Raw genomic sequence first — 18,439 nt, 5'->3', positions numbered from 1 at the left:
AGCAAGATGTCTGGATTATAGAAATGTATAAAATCATTAAGTTCGATTGGTTATATATTGAGTTAAGTTTTAATGAAAAATTTTCAGAAATGTCTGGGTTCCAGAACCCCGTCAGATACCAAGGATGCTCACTCAAGTCCTTTATATGAAATTATATGTTGTATCTGCATTTAACCCCTTTGAGTCCCACCTTTTACTTTTAATCATCTCTGGACTAACAGTATCTAAAACAAAGTAAATGCTAGGAGTTAATGTTAATTTTATGTAGAGGGTTCCTGGTGTGCTTTGGGGAACTTTTTTCTGCCCTAGACACAGGCAGAACCTGTGGATACTTACAGCAAACCACATACACTGTATAGATATTTCAGGGTTAAACTGACTTTTCCTACAGTGTTCTCAATAAAACACAATGTTTGTCTATTTTCTATCTCAAGTCTCAGGACTTCAGCAAAAAGGTCTGGTTTAGCAATAGCAATACCTGTGTTAGACTTTTCAACTGTATTGGATCCTGTACTCCTCTGCATCTGACTTCACAGCTGTGAGATCTGTGTCAGCAGCAGTGCACTTTGTCCAGAATTGTAAGAGAAGTGAGTTTTTAAAGAACATTCCTGTTATCATAAGAGCACACCTTTATAAGAGCACTGGGAATATAACCACTTGTAGAGCCATGCAGGTTAATATAGTTTTCATCTAAACTCACTTCTGTCTATAGCAGGTAAACCTAAGCAGATGTGCCCTTGGGTGGGGAAATTCTGACCCTTGTGGCTTAAGGATGATGAGGTCTTGAACCTCTCAACTGCCAACTGACAAGGCAGCTGTCAGATCAGATCCTTCAGGTAATACTTCCGTACGTGTGTATAATGATTGCTCTGAAAAACCCAATTCTCAAGCAGTACCCTATCAAAGGTTTGCAGATTTGCTGCTACTGCTGTGAGTAGAAACCAAAGCCATCTCAAGCCCCATAACTACAACTGGGCTTAGGGCCACAGGAGATCTCAACTACAAACGGGATTGCATTGCTCATTATCCAGACTCACTGAAGAGCCATTAGTACACATTTTTCTACTTCAGTTTTCTCTTAACTCTAAAAACCGTGACTCCTCAGCAATTACTACTTTCCAGTGTATATACTGAGGTAAGGACATAACGCAAACTTGGGTGCATTTTAACCTACCAGAGACCTGGTCAACTCTCATGAATGTGGCTGTAACAGAAAGCACATTAAACATCCTTGTTTACGGTACCAGCACCAAAGAGAAGCATCTAATATACCTACCAATTAATGCTGAAGTATGGCTGGATGGGGAGTTACTGCCTTTGCTAGACATTCTCATCCTCTTAAATTTGTAGAATTTCTTCAGTGGAATGTCAGGAAGTTTCAATTTGAAGCTCAAGTGCTACTTTTAAAATTCTACTTGGAACTGTTACACTTCTAGAGTTAAGTCATATGAGAATTTGCTAGTTTATTTAGTAGTAAGACTTTAGCATACAGAAAGTTGACAGACTTTAGAGTGTTTTATGATTAATGCCTTACAGTATCTTTGCAACTGTAGGATATAGATATGAGAATAACAAAAAGTGATCTATAAAATAAGAATTCAGAAAAATTTGAGACTTGCCTGGCAGTCCAGTGGTTAAGACTCCCATGTTTTCCAGTGCAGGGGGTGCAGGTTCAATCCCCGATCAGGGAATTAAGATCCTACATGGCCAAATATATAAAGTCTTAAGAGAATTTAGAAATTTTTCATGAATGTAGTAAAATCTGTTTCACAGCATAAAACAGTACAAACCCTTTTAAGTCATTCTGAAAAACATTGCTAGGTAAGTTCAGGACACTGAGGGCGTCTACACCACTTCCCTCTGCCAACCTGCAGGCGATGAAGCTCTTTTCCAGGCTTGACTTCTCCCAACTGGTACAAAAGAGCTTTACTCGTGGGCTGGAAAATGGTAACAACAACGTATAAGTAGTTCCTTTATCTTGGGGACTAACCCAAAATTGTAGGTTACTTGGGATATTTTTTTTTTTTTTTAAACCTACAACACTTTCTAGTTCCAAGGGGTAGGGGCTGGGTCTGTGGTAGTCAGTGTGCCAGGGAAAGGTATACAATTGAGGAAAACAAACCTGGATAAAGTGTCATGACTGTTCATCTATCCACAGGTTGTTTATAACGGAGTGGTAATAAATTGAAAAATAAAACAAGATTCTTCTGGCTCATTTCTCCCTTGTCATTAATTTTTCCCATAGAATGATTTCACCTGGTGGGGGGGAGTAAATTCATTGTTAGAAAATAGGAAGTAATAGTATATATTTTTATAAAGAAAAAACAAGGTTTCTGTTACAAATAATTTGCTAGGATAGAATTCAACACCTGAAGTCATATATTTGACTTATAAAACTTTCTATAATTAGTATTTCGTTGTGAACTCGTATACAGAGATTAAAAGTACCTTGAGAGTTTGGAAAACCAGGTCCCTAGCCTAGAGCAGCACTACCTTGTTAAGAAATGAAAATTCTTGGGCCTTTAAATCACACAGTGGGGCCCAGCAGTCTGTTGTAAGATTTCTGACAGGGAAAAATAAGACACTACTTCTTCCTTCTTATAGAATTAAATATACATCTTCCATTTTATTTAACTGTCAAAGTTACTGTTTTCCTTGAATGAAGTTTCTTTTCACTGACGAGAAAATAAAGTCTGGAATGAAAAGCAGTAGATTGGCCTTATAAAACCGTATCTTCAGCATCACAGCATGGTTGGCTTATGTACATGGGGGTTTTTAAGTAAGGAACCTATGTACCAAAACACTTCGGGTGTTTTGTTGGCATTAAATTTTCAGAGTATAAAGTAATTCTCTGTAAACCTATTTTCAAAAAGCAATTATAAATTATAATTGATTAATCAGTAAAAAGAGGGTTTTTAAAAGTAAAACAATGAATTTTTAAAGGGTAGGGCAGGCAGGGTAGAGCTCGTTGGTCTAGAGCTTAAGAATCAGTGCCTTCACTACCATGCCCTGGTCAGTGACCTGAAATCCCAATAAGCCATGTGGTGTGTCCAAAGTTTAAAACATAGTTGGATCCCACCGCATACCACCACCACCACCCCACCCCCAGCAAGATCCTGTTCAGTAGACAATGTGTAGAGCTGGGTATTGGCATTTTCAGGAAGTTTCCAGTTGATAGTGATTTTGACTTGGAGCTTTGAGAACAACCACCCAGTGTAATTCCAGGGCTAGATAACAGCCTGATAAACAGCTGTCATACTGTGTGTCCATGAGACCTCAGATGCTTTGAAAAGGTGACACTTCCCAAAAGTGTGGCCCCGGTCAGTGCTTTTCACTCACTGTGTATGCAGATCCCCTGGGACCCTATTAAGCCAGTGGTCTGATGTCATCGGTCTCCTCTCACAAGCGGTACTCAGGAAAGGCTGAGGTTCCTGCTCCCCAAGCCCACTGTAACAAGAACAGATTAAAATCACCAGATTGGGGTGGGGGTGAGGGAAGAAATATCCTTAATACTTTGGGGATCTATTAGGATGACAATATACCATTCATGATGGTTGTCATAATGATCATATAGTGTGAATGACTTTAAAGAACTTTATAATTTTTTAAAATATTAGAAAATCTGTTTCTAAAATACTCTTAAAAAAGGTGGAAAGCACCAAGGGAAAAAATGGGAGTTCATGTCCCAGGTTGAATCTGATTTTATGACGTTGAATCATTTTTAAGATTATACGCTTTCCTAAGGGACACAAGACTAAAATTTTAGGCTGAGAATCACTAGAAAACAGGAGGGACTTTTTTCCTGCGTAAATAGGACCTGTTCATTGCATTTCTATTCCCTGTCCAGTCTTGCCTAAAGACCAATCAGTATATTACCACCAGTGGGGGAAATTGGAGCTAAAAATAACTTCAAATCTTCCACAAAGAAAAGGGCAGCAACCCTCCGAGTTGCATACAAAGACAGAGAAGCGCCGGTTTCAACTTGCCCATAACCTGTTCTAATGCTAACACGTGGACCAGGTCATTCAGCAAGTCCTAGCATCGGGAAGATGAAAGGAGTGGCAACTGCAGGTGAGGGCTGACCTGAAAGGAAACTGCCAAGTTTTCCTCAGCTCTCAACTTTGGGCTCACACAGGAAGCCAAATTTCAAGTAGCTTCATCCATGTTTCCTTTTCTCCTAGGATTACAACAAAATCAGATTTAGCCATTTAAAAACAAGTTTAAATGATAAATTAAAAATTGTATGTTATCTCATTTCCCACAGTCCACGACAGTAATTAAGTTCCACCAAGACGCCGTTTAAATCTCTACCTCATCTGATTATGTCCATTCAGTCAAGACTGTACTTTCTTTCGTGAAAGAAAATCAACTGACTTAAAATTCTGCTCAATTTTGTGTTTCAGCAGCAGAGAAAACACTTAAATCCTAGATGGTAGTGTCCTGTTTTCATTTTCCATAGATAGGTCCTCTTGTCTGGACTCCTGGTTCCTCATCACAACCCCACGACGCTTATAATACAAAATCCTACATAGGATCCCGATTCCTATTCTATCTACAAAATGTTATTCGGCTTGTTCCAAGGCAGGGCACGTAAAACCTGTGCTCCATCAGATGACTTCTTACCTACGAAGACAGCATGCACTCCAGGTTTTCTGCTGGGATACAGGTTTGTTTGTTGTTACCTCATCTTTATGAAGTGTGTCTTAATAGCTAGCACTGAAATACTAGTGCTGTAGTACACAATTATAATTGAGAAGTAAATAACTAGTTTTAGGCTCACTACTACTAGTGACCCAAATATACCAGAAGTAACTATCCTCAACTGGTACTCTTCAAACCCGTTTAGGTTTCAAATTACCTGAGAATTGGATGAAGTATCACCCTCCCTGCCAAAAGCATGCAAAAATTATATGAAACTGCTGCGTGTGAAACAGACTCACAGCCAACAGGCTCCGTAGTCCCAGTTTAAAAACCTTAAATACTTTTTCAAGCAAAGCATGCCATAAATCAACAAAAATTATGTTTTATATTTCCATCTGCAACTAGCATTCTACGTTAGTTTTACATTATCTTTGGTAAAACCAAGGATGAGAAGAAAAATGGAAAAAAAATGGACACCCGGATTACTTCTTACAGACACAATGACACCCAGACTACTAAAGATTTTAATTATCTTCAGTGAACCCACAAATCTTGCAAAGCACTAACTACACTGAAAACCAAAAAGGTACTCTCCAGAATTTAGAAACTGCTAGTTGCCAGTCTTAAAAAGGGTGGTTTACCTTAATCCTTTAATTCAATATTTAAAAACAATCACTAGAGTTTTGTGTAAAGAAGTAGCCTCTGGGATTCCTGGGTGGTACAGTGGTTAAGAATCCACTGCCAATGCAAAGGACACAGGTTCAATTCCTGGTCTGGAAGTCCCACATGCCATGAGGCAACTAAGCCTGCGTGCCACAACTACTGAAGCCCACCCACCTTAGAGCTGGTACTCTGCAACTAGAGAAGCCACTGCAACCAGAGAACAGCCCCCACTCTCCACAACTAAAGAAAGCCTACACACCATCGAAGACCCAGCACAGACAAAAAACTAAAATGATGTAGTCTCATACCAAATGTGGCCAGATTTACTCTGCACTGGATTGTAACCAGTAAGACACTTACAGGTGTCCTGCTACCCACATCCATTCAGTGATGCTCATAATTTGGAGTTAAGAATCTGAGGAGATACAGAAGTTTGATTTACTTTTAATATTTTCTGATCCTGAGGAATATTCAAAATGTGAAAACCAAAACTTGCATTTAAATAATTTTTTGGCAGTGCCACAAGGGCCTATGGGAAATTAGTTCCCCAACCAAACAACAAACCCAGGACCGTCAGTGAAAGTGCCAAGTCCTAATCACTGGACTGCGAAAAAATTCCCTAAAAGTCTTTAACTAAAATCTGAAGCTGTAACTATACCAAAACTAGGTGACAAACTGTTTTTAATTTTAGGATGAAAAGCTCAATCAGAACTTTGTAAGGTCTTCACAGTGGATAGGAATCTGCCTGCAAATGCAAGGCACACAGGTTTGATCCCTGGTATGGGAATATTCCATATGCCACGGAGCACCTAAGCTCTTGTGCCACAAATACTGAGCCCACGTGCTTCAAGAGAGAAGCCACCATGATGAGAGTACTGCAACGAAGACTAGCCCCCACTCGCCAGCATAAAGCACCCATAAATATTTTTTAAGTCACTGGCAGAGTTACTTTTAAAAAAAAGAGCTGTGTGAGAATTAAATGTTTGATTTTACATTCCATGCCAGTACATCTGAAATGGCTGGTAACAGTGAAAACAAAAGACTCCAACCACACCGTAAGATTTTTTCACACAGTCAGAAATGTGAATAGCCAATACCACTTTTCTGATGACTTTTCTCAAAGAAACAAACATTAAAAATACAGAAGCCATATTCTTTTAAACAGTCAACTATGTACCAATGAGACTGAGTACTCACATTCTCATTTTCCAAGTCAATCATTATTACATAGTCTATTATATAAATTATATATAAATAATAGTACATTGCAAGAAGTAACTATGGAAGATAAATACTACATAATTCAACAAGTAAGGAGGTTGAGGAATACTCTACAAAGCTCTTCCAATTATAACACATGAATTGTAAAAACTGAAGAAATAGGATTTTAATAATGGCTCATGGTGAAAAATAATACCTTGCCAGAAATCACCCCCAAAGGTAATGTTCTCCTCTGGAGCAGACTCCTGGGGTATTGAACCATAAAGGAATCACATTCTTTATTAAGAGGCTCGCAAATGCCTTCTGAGAAATTCTGAAGTTTGTAGTTATGGAGAAGGGGACATCCTCCTGATTGTCACCCTCTGTGATCTTATGCAGAACCAAACATGATCCTCTGCCTTGATGGCAAAGACACCACAATAATGGCTGCTAAAACAATAAACCAAAGGCTACTACCACAGGCAATTTACAACAGGCAAAATATGTACTGTACTCTTTATTGAAATAATCTCATTCTGTTACCTAACACATTCTCTATAAGCAACAAAGAATATGTCTTCAAAGATTATAGAGAAATAGTTCGTGATTAAGAGAACAGTAGACCAAAAATTCAGAAGTCATTATTTTCCAAGAAAACATAAAAGCAGTAAATCTGTTAAAAACATAATACATATTTACAAGTTCTTCCTGCTTTTTGATGTAATACAATTTCAACTGATGAACACATGATACAAGAAAATACACCTTCAATTGACTGAATTCATTAGAAGGTAGACATTTTCTCAACATGACTCTAATTTTCATGACTTCTGGATTGAAAGTTTGCAATAAAACTTAAAAAATCTAAGGCTTCGACTTTCTATCAGGCTCGTGGATCTTCCACCCATGTTATCATGCCAAAAGATAGCACAAGTTCAACTAATAAGTAAGTTTCATCTTTCAGCTGGTATTATACAAAAATATGTAATAAAAACATTCAATTTGGATTCCCAACATCATCTGGCTTTTCAGAATTCTAAAAACTATCTGTACTTTAAAAATATATATATATATATATATAATCTCATAGGTTATATAAACAGATCAGTGAGTTTTATATCAGCTAGTAATTAAACTTACACAACCTAGTTATAAACAGCAATTAAGAGTATGGTAAAAGAAAGGCAAATATGCTTCACTAAAAAGGTACCTTAATGGCCAAAACTATCTGAAAAGGTAATCACCATGAGAAGTTACTAGAGAAACATAATGCACCTGCATCTCAACAGTGAAAAGCGACAGGACTGATGCTGGCATGGATACAGAGCTGCAGGCATCATCACTGCTCTCAGGCTACAAGGCCAAGCAACTCTGGAAAACTGCTTGGCTATTTCATACACAACACTCAGCAACTTCACCCTTAGGTGTCTTCCCCATGAAAAATAAAATGTGTAACTAATTTGCAGAAGAACATTCATAGCAGTTTTATGAAGAGCCCAGATCTGAATATATCTGCCATATGTACAAAAGCGATTGTCATGAGAGAAAAAAAGACCTTGGAATTGAAAAACACCACTGAAAATTGTCAAACTTAATTATGTTCCCAAATTCCTACAAAGGCATTTTAAGTTAAAAAAAAACAAAACAAAAAACCCGAAACAGAGAAAGCAAAACTCTTCAAAACAAAAGTAAAAAAAAAAAGAAAATCCAGGGACTTCACCGATGGTCCTGTGGTTAAGAATCTGCCAGCCAATTGAAGAGGACACTGGTTCAACCCCTGGTCTGGGAAAATCCACATGCCTCAAGGCAGCTAAGCCCCTGCACCGCACGCCTGAGCTCACAAGCTAAAACTACTGTAGCCTACGCACACCAGAGCCTGTGCTCCACAAGAGAAGCCCATGCACTCCAACTGGAGGACAGCCCCTGCTCTTTGGAACTAAGACAAACACATGCACAGCATGTGAAGACTCAGCACAGCAAAAAAATAATTTTTTAAAGGGAAAAAAGCCCAGCAGCATTATCGAGTTGTGATAGTATTTCTCAAGTGCCTTCCCCAAAAAAGCCAAAGAAAACCAGCCTCTCTGGTTGTATACTCAGGTTAAGTTTTAAAAGCAAGTTCAGCTACAGCAATGATAAACTGTGTGTTTTGCTCAAGACAACGTTACTTGTTCAGCCTCCACTGTTTTCTTTAAAAATTCAGTATTCCAAATACATTACTGTCACACAGAATCCCACAGTAGTTACTTCACAAATTAACCATGTTCACAGATAATGAAAAGGAAATAGAATGAACAGTCAAGTTTTTTCAACATATACTTCAAACCACTTAAACATAGCATCTAATTTACACTGAAGATACCATGTAAATGAACAAACTAGAAAAAGCATTCCTTGCAGAACCCTCTACGCATTCATATGCAATGAATAATATCACAATGCTGTACTTAGGAGACGTCGTTCTTTAGTTGCTCAGTTGTGTCCGACTCTCCTGCAACCCCAAAATATCAAACAAGTTTAATGTGCACTGTTGTGAGTTGATCATCTATTTAAATCTACTTAAATCCAAGGTGGAGATAGGTGCTGAGCGACCTCAGCGAGATGGCCAGAGGGTCACCATCTCAGAGATGCTCTTTCACTCTGGGTACCAGCTACCAGGCCTCTCTCACAGAAACTGTTTCTGAGTTAGTGTGTCCCAAACAGCATTTCCCTGAAAATTCAGCAGGCGAAAAAAATGTCTGTTGGGGTTCTCCATAATAGCTTACAGAAAAAAGTCTAAATGAACTTTTTGGCCAGCTCAATACATGGAGGTGGTTAGATATCTTAATGCTCTGTTCATAAACACTGCACAAGATTCCAACCATTTCTTCTCAAGAAAAAAAAAGGGGGGGGGACTGAAAAGTCAAAAAATGGGAGAGTTTTTTTTAAAAATCCTATGTCACATTTCTTAAAAGCGCAAAATTTTATTGATTATTGGGGAGTTTAAGAAATTCACACTCTGCAAACTAGATGACTTAACATAAAATGACGGCATAAAAAAACCATAAAATCATCCATCATAAATCTCACTTCTCAAACTTTTTATGTCTCCACAACATCTGAATATGTAACATGCTCACCTCAGCAAATGCTAGGAGGGCTGCTTGATGTCCCACCACTTGGCCAAGGACCCCACAACCCTTCACAGAGCACCACAGGAACTACAGAAATGTGTGGGCACCTCGGCACTCCCTTGAGTACCTTATTAGACTATATATGCTATCGTATTTCCCATTTTTGGTCACCATGAGGGCTTACAAAGACATATTTTAAAAATCTCACTGTGACTTCCAGGAACTCCAGTGAGAGCCTGGAAAGCTGCCTGCTACCTGATTTCACAAAGCGAGGTGGGCAGGGCAGCAAGAACCCCTTTAGAGCCTCAACTCAAACAGTGTCCCTCAATAAACTGCTCCAGAACCACTTTACTCCAAACAGCACTCAACTGAAACTGTTCACATACTAATGCATGAACATTGCTACTGCGGTAAAACAAAAAAAGAGAAGGCAGGCTTTTAAACAGATCCCCCCCTTTCCCACCCCAGAAAAAAGTCTGGAACGAAAGGCACAAGATATAGGGTTACGTTCCTGCTGGGACAAAACAAAAAGTTGAAACAAGTCTGGAGTTTTCAACATTCTAAATTTGTGTGTGTGGGATCATCTAGCTACATCCAAGTGACTGAAAAATGGGAAATTTAAATGGCTTCAAGGATGAAAATCAGACTCCACTGTCTCTGTTGTTTCCTGGCCAAACTTCACTGAGGCCCACAGATGAGCTCCCCTCAACAGTAGACAAGACACCTTTCATGACCATCAAAGCTGAGGCCACTGCATCCGAGTCATTGAAAGCCTGTGTGGACCAAGCCCAGCTCCCTTTCCCTTCTCTTTACTGGTCACTGGTCTGCCTGTTGCTTGCATCCTGGGCTCTCCTTCAGTCAAGTCCTTCATGAGCTGCTACAAGCCTTTCAGGTGAGTTCATTTCAGTTGCTTAGGTATGTCCAACTCTGAGACCCCATGGACTGCAGCATGCCAGGCTTATCTGTCCATCACCAACTCCTGGAGCTTACTCAAACTCATGTCCATCAAGTCAGTAATGCCATCCAACCATCTCATCCCCTATTGTCCCCTTCTCCTGTTGCTTTCAACCTTTCCCAGCATCAAAGTCTTTTCCAGTGAGTCAGTTCTTCGCATCAGGTGGCCAAAGTATTGGAGTTTCAGTTTCAGCATCAGTCCTTCCAATGAATATTCAGGACTGATCTCCTTTAGGATGGACTGGTTGGATTCCCTTGCAGTCCGAGAGACTCTCAAGAGTATTCTTCATTCAACACCACAGTTCAAAAGCATCTTCAGCACTAAGCTTTCTTTATAGTTCAACTCTCACATCCATACATGACTACTGGAAAAACCATAGTTTTGACTAGATGGACCTTTGTTAGCAAAGTAATGTCTTTTCTGAACCACAAACCAGGTCACATCACTGCCCGGCCCAGCCCAAGCCTTTTCTCTGGCTTCTCATTCCATCAAGTAAGAGTCTCATGGCCTCCACACACGTGGCTCTAGACTTGTATTCTCAATAGGCCAGAACTGCTCCCAAGAGGGAGAAAATTAGTTGGTCAGCAAAATTTTAAATTTTATGTATAAAGCACAAATACAATATACAAACAGCTATCTGTGGTGCTAAAATTTCACTCAATGGGACGGTTGAGGGCTTCAGTCAGACAAAAATGGGAGGAAAGAGGGGTAAGAACCCTCGGTTCACTCAATTCCAGCCACAGTCCCTTGCTGTAAATGGTACCCCTCAGCTTGAACAGGACTCGCCTTCAACCTCTAACCTCCCAAGCCTTCTCCTCCTCCTGTCATTCATATCAGCTCAAGAGCCGCCACCCCTCCTCAGGAAAACCTCCGGGCTGTCCTGGCTAAGTGGACAACCCGCCCCCTCCCACCGCCTGCAGTGATGTGGATCCCAGCTGCAGCCCCAGCACCAGCAAGGCCATACCACATGTTCAAGAACACTGCTCACCTGCAATAATCACCACCACGCATGAGGGAACAGAACACCATGGAGAGAACACTCATCATGACAGTGTATACTGGGAAAGTGACCTGTGACCAAGGACATTCCAATGTTTCAAAGAGCAAACTACTCAGTCCTTGGGTATACAACATACATGTAATTATTACTACCTTAAGAGACAGAAAATTTTTAATTAAAGTCATTTCACTTTGCTATAGAATGTTCAATATGTAATAATTCATTGGATAACAAACTGTAATCCTTTGGGAATTAACACAAGTGTTTCTAAACATTTTATTAATTTTACATAAAACTTAAAATATAGCTTAGGGACTCTACCCTTTTTGGTTTATAAATGAAGTATATCTCCCCCTCTAGTATTTCCAAGTAATATCAGATTTTAAATTCAAAGTGAAATTTTAATATCAACAGCAAAGAGGCAGAGGATTCTTCTAGAATAAAGAATTCCCAGTTCTTCCTACTTTTGCTATTTAAGAGGTGAACTTCAAGTCAAGCACACCACACTGTTAATACACTGACCCATTAGCTCTCCCCAGTTCAATCATATAATTTCTCTTCCTAGACTTTTACCATCACCTGCAAAGATGCCATTATTTCCTATCAACATTTGACATTTACTGAGTTTATGGCCTCAGCTTACGACTGCTGGGGGTAACGTTAAGTTGCCACTGTCCACAATAAGGAAGTCAGTATCTGAAAAACAATCTTAAAAACACACATACCTGGGCTTCCCTGATGGCTCAGTGGTAAACAATCTGCCTGCCAACGCAGGAAACATGGGTTCATTCCCTGATCTCGGAAGATACCACATGCCACGAAGCAACTAAGTCCCTGTGCCACAATTACTGAGCCTATGTTCTCTACTGAAGCTCACACTGTAGAGCCCATACTCTTCAACAAGAAAAGCCACCACAATGAGGAGCCCAAGCACCCCAACTAGAGAAAAAAGTCCACGTAGCAACAAAGACCCAGCACAATCAAAAGAAAAAAAAAAGACCCCAAAACCACACATACCCAATGGCCTAGTAGAAATTTTATCCTACAGACATATTCACACGCAGTCTCTATTCTGTGTACCCCACAACATGCTGCAGAGCATATAATGGGGGAAAAAAAAAAGAATCAATGAAACACTGTCCCCAAAAGATCTGGTACACACACCTATGACCTACCAATAAGTATAAGAAGAGTGAGGGATCATTTAGAACATTGAAAATAGAATATTGTCAGATGATTAATAGAAGTGTGTAGTGTGCTTGCATATGTATTGTTTAGAATGTAAACATGGCTGTGAATGCACAAAACCTTCCAGATGGATGCACAAGAGATTGTAACCATGGCTGCTCCTGGACAGAGAAGCTGGGTGATGTGTAGACAGTAGCAAGAAAGTTTCACTGTGCACCAATCTGTATCTCCGCGTTTGTGAATTAGATGCATATTATTCAAAAACCTCAAAATACACTGCATTAGTTTATGCATCAGTAGTATTTGAAGGCCTCTTGATTTTTGAGATGTTAATGCTTTCTAATACACAATGGTGTGACAAAGAATTTCCAGGTCTCCAAGGACTTGAATACTGCTACAGTACACAGCCTGCGATAAACAGGGCTTATTCCACCTTTGGTTTCCACACTGTCTAATGCTGGCCATTAACCAAGTATGAATTAAGTAAGTTATTTAAGTGTGCATTTCTAATGAATACAATGGCAGTATTCTATGGAGCCTTAAAGGTTTAGCTGTATTCCAGTATAAGACTCAGTTCACCGAAGGCTTCAAGTTCAACCTAAACATCCAGAGATGTGTGAAGGGTCTATCAGCCCCTAAACTATATACATGTGCACTGGTCAACTATCTGCTTCACACTTTATCAATTGGTGCTCACTGTTGATGACTGTCAGAATTCTCAAGCCAAGATCATTTCCTAAGCTGAATGATTTTCCATACTCAGCACCCTTTCTAGATGCCACAAGAACTTGAAGAGCTCCATCCTGACTTCACTGCTCTGTTCCTGTAAGTTGCTGGCACCAAAATGGTATACCAGATTTGGGGTTCAAAACCAGTCAATCTTACCTTTCTTCCACATAACCTCCCCAACATTCAATCATCCACCTTCTGATCATTCTGTAATTCACTGATATATTTTGATTTGATTCCTACTTTTACTCTCCAATCCTTTTCCTGATCTCAACAGGCTGTCTGGCCTGCAAGTCTGAGTTTAACCAAAGTTGTCCTTCCACAATCCAGGTAACTTTTATGAGATACAAATCTCAGGAGTTAATCTCTTGCCAGTATGCTCCTTGGGGATATCATGGAGTAAGAGCTGACTAGTTTTCCAGTCTCACTTTAGCTAACTTCTCACTTCATACACCTTTGTTCATACCGAGTCCTCTTTGATACCACCTGCTCCCGAAACAAGATGCAGCTAACCTTGGAGACAATACTGGGACATCTCTACCTCCCCAAACTTTGGACACACTCATGAAGTAACTCTCCCCTTATGTTCTGAAGGGTCCTCTAATCCTCCTGCCCTGAACAAAAACATTCCCTTCTCATTCATAGTATGCATATCCTTCCCAACTAGTTTATCTTATTTCCATTTATCTTCTCCAAACTCCCTGTAACAATTCTTGTTTTGTTTTTTGGTTTTTTGTTTTTCCTGTAACAATTCTCAACAGGTTTCACATGTACTGTACCAAATCGCCAAGTGTCCCCAGCACTGCCACTGAACTGTGTGCACAGCAGGTGATTATTTGACATGAGCAAACACTCCAATAAGTCCAGCACAAGGTACACTCTTTTCTGATAACAAGACTCCATGCTCTCTTGAATTCTCCCTTCTTCTGCTTCCCAACTCATGCAGATATGACCAATCTCAACCCTGCTGGTGTTCACCAGCCATCCCTGCACTGCACTTTAGTTCCTGTGCTGTACTCGAACCACAAGAGTTGGAAGTTTCTCAAAAATATGAACACCTTGTGTCCACCCAACACTGGCTCCTTGGCCTTAAATAAAGCAAACCCTCTTCGTATGGAGCTAATAGACTTTCTTCATGACCAATGATTCAGAATCACCAGCCACTTCTAGTGAATACCTAGGCTTTATCCACATCTAACAATAACATGATCCTTTACAGTTCATTTTTGGACCCTATACGGTTTTTTAAAAATCATTTATTTTATTAAAAAATGTAGTAGCAGCATATATCCAAGTATCATGACAGCAATAAAATGTCTACATTAAATTAGCATTTTTAATACCTACATCATGATGTGATAAAATTCATTTAAAGGAAAAAAAAGCAAAATGCACTGTGGCACTAGCACCCATGCTGTGTACGTGTGCTCACATACTGTCCAAAAGAAAAGAACTAGTAAAGGACAAACTGGAAGAGAACTGTCGTTAACGGTCACGATGAACTGTCCAGGGTTCACTTAATGCTTAATCTTGCCAAGCACATGCCAAGAGGAACACATGGATCCAGCAGAGCCCTGGAGCGCCAAGGGGCTGCTGCAGCTGTTCCGACAGCTCGGGTGGGAGCAAACAAGGCCAGCCTCCAGAGGGAGCCATGTAAAGACGGTGATGAGGAGCAAGGGAAACTGAGGAAATGTTCAAGATTAAGGGCACTGGGAAAATTTTATGAAAAACTGAAATAGTTCAAACACCTAATTAATTAGTCTTAAAAAAACAATTGTCTTTCTACACTAATAAGTATAAAGGCAGGAAATTGAACCATAATTCAATAAAATGTATTAAAACATATTTCAAATACTATATATTCGCTATATATATAAAAAAATTAAACATCTAACTCAACTTGATTATATTTATTTGACCTTCATTAGAAGTTAGGGCAATATACACACAACTGTAACACGTTGATTTTTACCTGAAATGGCACTATATTGTAAACTAGAAAAAATTTTTGATCCTCTCCAACTGCATTTATTTCCCAACTTTTCAGCAGCTCTGACGTTAGGAGCGAAGAAATCTCAAAACAGGAAACTGCTGCTTGCAGGTTCCGAGATGGTGGACCACACCCACTCTTCATACTCTGCCCGTTAATCTGTCTTCACCATAAAGCACCTAGTCAGAAGACTTATAGACGCCAAAGTGCAGGCACTAAGGGTTGTCACTATACAGTTTACTACAGTCTATAAACACTTCAAAACGCCATCTCAAAGGCAACCCAGAAAAGCAAATAATGACTGTAAGTAATTTTAAAAATCCCCAGAATCCATCCAATTCAACAGTAATAAATGTTAACCAAAAGACCACAATAACAGAAGCAAACAAGTGAAAACAGGGTGCAGTGAAAGGGAGCCAGCAGCCTTAATCAGGGCATAACCCTTGAATAGGAATTAACAACACAAAAGACCGAAAAGAGAAAAGTTTCTTCAAATTACGTATTACATGCTTTTTCTCCTCCCAATATTTGTACAAACTAATATCTCAACCTCTTTTTTGATACAATACCCAATTTACTAAACAAAGCCTGAGAGGAACAACTATTCCCTTCAAAACAGAGCATTACTGAACTATTTCTCCTGGAAACCATAACCACGGAGCCACCTGACAGTTCAGTCACTGGAGGAATTATCACCATCACCATCCGTGTCCGCTGGAACACACATGACGATCATGCTCCCTGACGAGCTGTTCTGGCCCACTTGTCCCCTTCTCTCCAGGCCATACCAATGCCAGGAAAACAAGAACAGAACCTTCAAAAACCAGCAGCCTTTGGTTGACACTCAATTAGAGAACACCAAACTCTCCTGGAGAGGACTCTGGCAACCTGCTGCCCTTTCTCATGAATGCCTGGTGCTCCTCTGGCACCAACCTCCACTGCGCGGAACTCAGCCACTCACAAAACTGCAGTGAGAGCCTTTTTAAGTTAGAACTGGTACCAGCACCCTCGCCTCTCCAGGCTCCCCTGTCCATCCCGAACCACTTCCTTTACATTCTCCCTTCTTTCCTAGCTCCTCACTCTTTCTTTTTAGACATATTTCTATAGATGTATGTAAGGGCATATAGTCTCCCAAATTCTATTACACATGTGGCTTTGCTCAATGTTCTGCCTGCTCTTCTTGCTCTAATTCCCCACTGTGGTGACAGCTAAGAACTTGCCAGTTCTCACGTTTCCCTCACCATTCACCAGACTCCAAGCTCACAGCAGGCAGAGACCAAGTCTGTTTTCTTCATTATTTACACACAGGCTAAGACAAAAGCTGCTTAAAAACTGTCTACTGAATGAATAAGCAACCTGGAGTATCATCCACACAGATGAGCTGCAAACTCTCAAGTCTATGCCATTTCCTCTTGGATATCTCCTCAGACCAGTTCAAGAAATAGAAGTACCAACTGTGCCATGATACTGGGAACACTGATAAAAGATAAGTAAAAGGCAGGTACAACAAACAAGCACCACACACTGACAAGCTGACAGGAATGAGAAGTGGTCTAGTTCTGTGGGGAAAGGGTCCTCCTCAGAGACCCAGGGAAACAGGAGCCATCTCAGGGCTCAGTGAGCAAGGGCAGAAGGATGGTGGGACGGAAACACGAGAGCAGGTCAAATAATGCCCATGGCCAACAAGACAGCAGGGGCTCTGTTCAGACAGAACTACTGCATCGGGCACAGGGTAGGAGCCTTTTAGAAGGAAGCACAGGACATTATATGGAGAATAGCTGCAAGAGGGACAGTAAAAGCAGGACCAGCTTGAAGTGTACTAAGTCACCTTCAGTGATAAATGACAAGGCCTTTCTAGGTCATTGTTCACCAGACAGAGAAGCTTTATACAGTCTTTAAAACCCCAACGAATCACTGTAGGAACTCAAATCCAAAATATTATAAAACCCAGTGGACAGCCATTCTCTCCCTCAATCAGCTACACCCCATGCCCAATCCTGAGCACTTACCTTCCATGTCTCAGCAAACGGTATCACCACTGGCCCAGCACTCAGACCAGACACCACAAGGTCACCAGCACCCTAAACCTCCTGCTCCCACCAGATCACTGCAGTCGGCCCTGGGCATGCACAGGGGGCTGGTTCCAGAACCCCCTCAAAACACCATATTCCTCTATAATATGGCAAAGCATTTGAATAAAACCACGTTCATCCTCCTATATGGTAAGTATCTTTAGATCACTTACAATACCAAATATAATGTAAATGTTATGTAAATAGGTGCCTATGACAAATTCAAGTTTCAATTTTTGGAACTTTCTGGAATTCCCTACCGCTCCCACCCCCACACTTTTCAGTCAGCTGTTAGTTGAACATGTGGATACAGAATCCAGGGACACAAGGGCCAACTGTGGTCTCAAACCGCACTCTATGTGTAAAATATTTGGCTGGAATCTGAACAACCCTCATAAATACTAAAGATCCTGTCAAGGAGCATGTGTAGCTGGGGAGGGGAGGTTAGGGAATCAATAGTCTATGTGGTCACCTGGCTTTCCATTTATGACCTAGCCACTCCTGTCCTGATCCCACCTCATCTCAAACTCAAAATTTAGCAATCTTCACTTCTCCACCCTGACTCCTGGCCCTGGACAGCTCGTTGTTAACTGCTCACTGCCCCAGAGTCCTCTCTTCAACTCCCACGTAAAAATCTACCCTGGGCAAATACTTACTCACCTTTAAGTCCTGCTCAAAAATGATCATCTTAGTGAAGTCTTCCCAAAATGACTGGATATTCGCTTCTGGGTTTCCAGAGCACTACCTAATTGTTTCATTACTACCAACTGGCCTAATAGTTTGCTTAATTCCAAGAGGCAGGTGCCATATTTTGTTCATTTTTATATTCTCATTAGTGAATACGGAGTCTGTCTTACAGTTGGTATCATTCATCCACTAAACATTTAGTAA

At 40.3% G+C, this 18,439-nt stretch overlaps 1 protein-coding gene across 5 annotated transcripts in view; it reads right to left on the bottom strand.

Moving 5' to 3' along the window:
- The window catches only part of PSPC1 (paraspeckle component 1), an 85,377-nt gene that overhangs the window by 8,569 nt on the left and 58,369 nt on the right, over positions 1-18,439 (bottom strand). For 2 of the 5 annotated variants that reach the window (XR_005725629.1, XR_005725632.1), the window contains 3 exons: positions 4,084-4,177; positions 3,340-3,447; positions 1,439-2,256 (listed from right to left, as the gene is read on the bottom strand). The gene's annotated coding sequence lies outside the window, so the exon portion shown is untranslated. Of the gene's footprint in view, positions 1-1,438; positions 2,257-3,339; positions 3,448-4,083; positions 4,178-18,439 lie in introns of those variants that run through there. The other 3 variants (XR_005725630.1, XR_005725633.1, XR_005725631.1) reach the window with 3 other exon arrangements.

This window comes from Oryx dammah, unplaced genomic scaffold (genome assembly GCF_014754425.2).
Source record: "Oryx dammah isolate SB20612 unplaced genomic scaffold, SCBI_Odam_1.1 HiC_scaffold_24, whole genome shotgun sequence".
In the NCBI taxonomy this organism is placed as follows: Eukaryota; Metazoa; Chordata; class Mammalia; order Artiodactyla; family Bovidae; genus Oryx; species Oryx dammah.
This window is presented reverse-complemented; position numbering and strand designations above follow the sequence as displayed.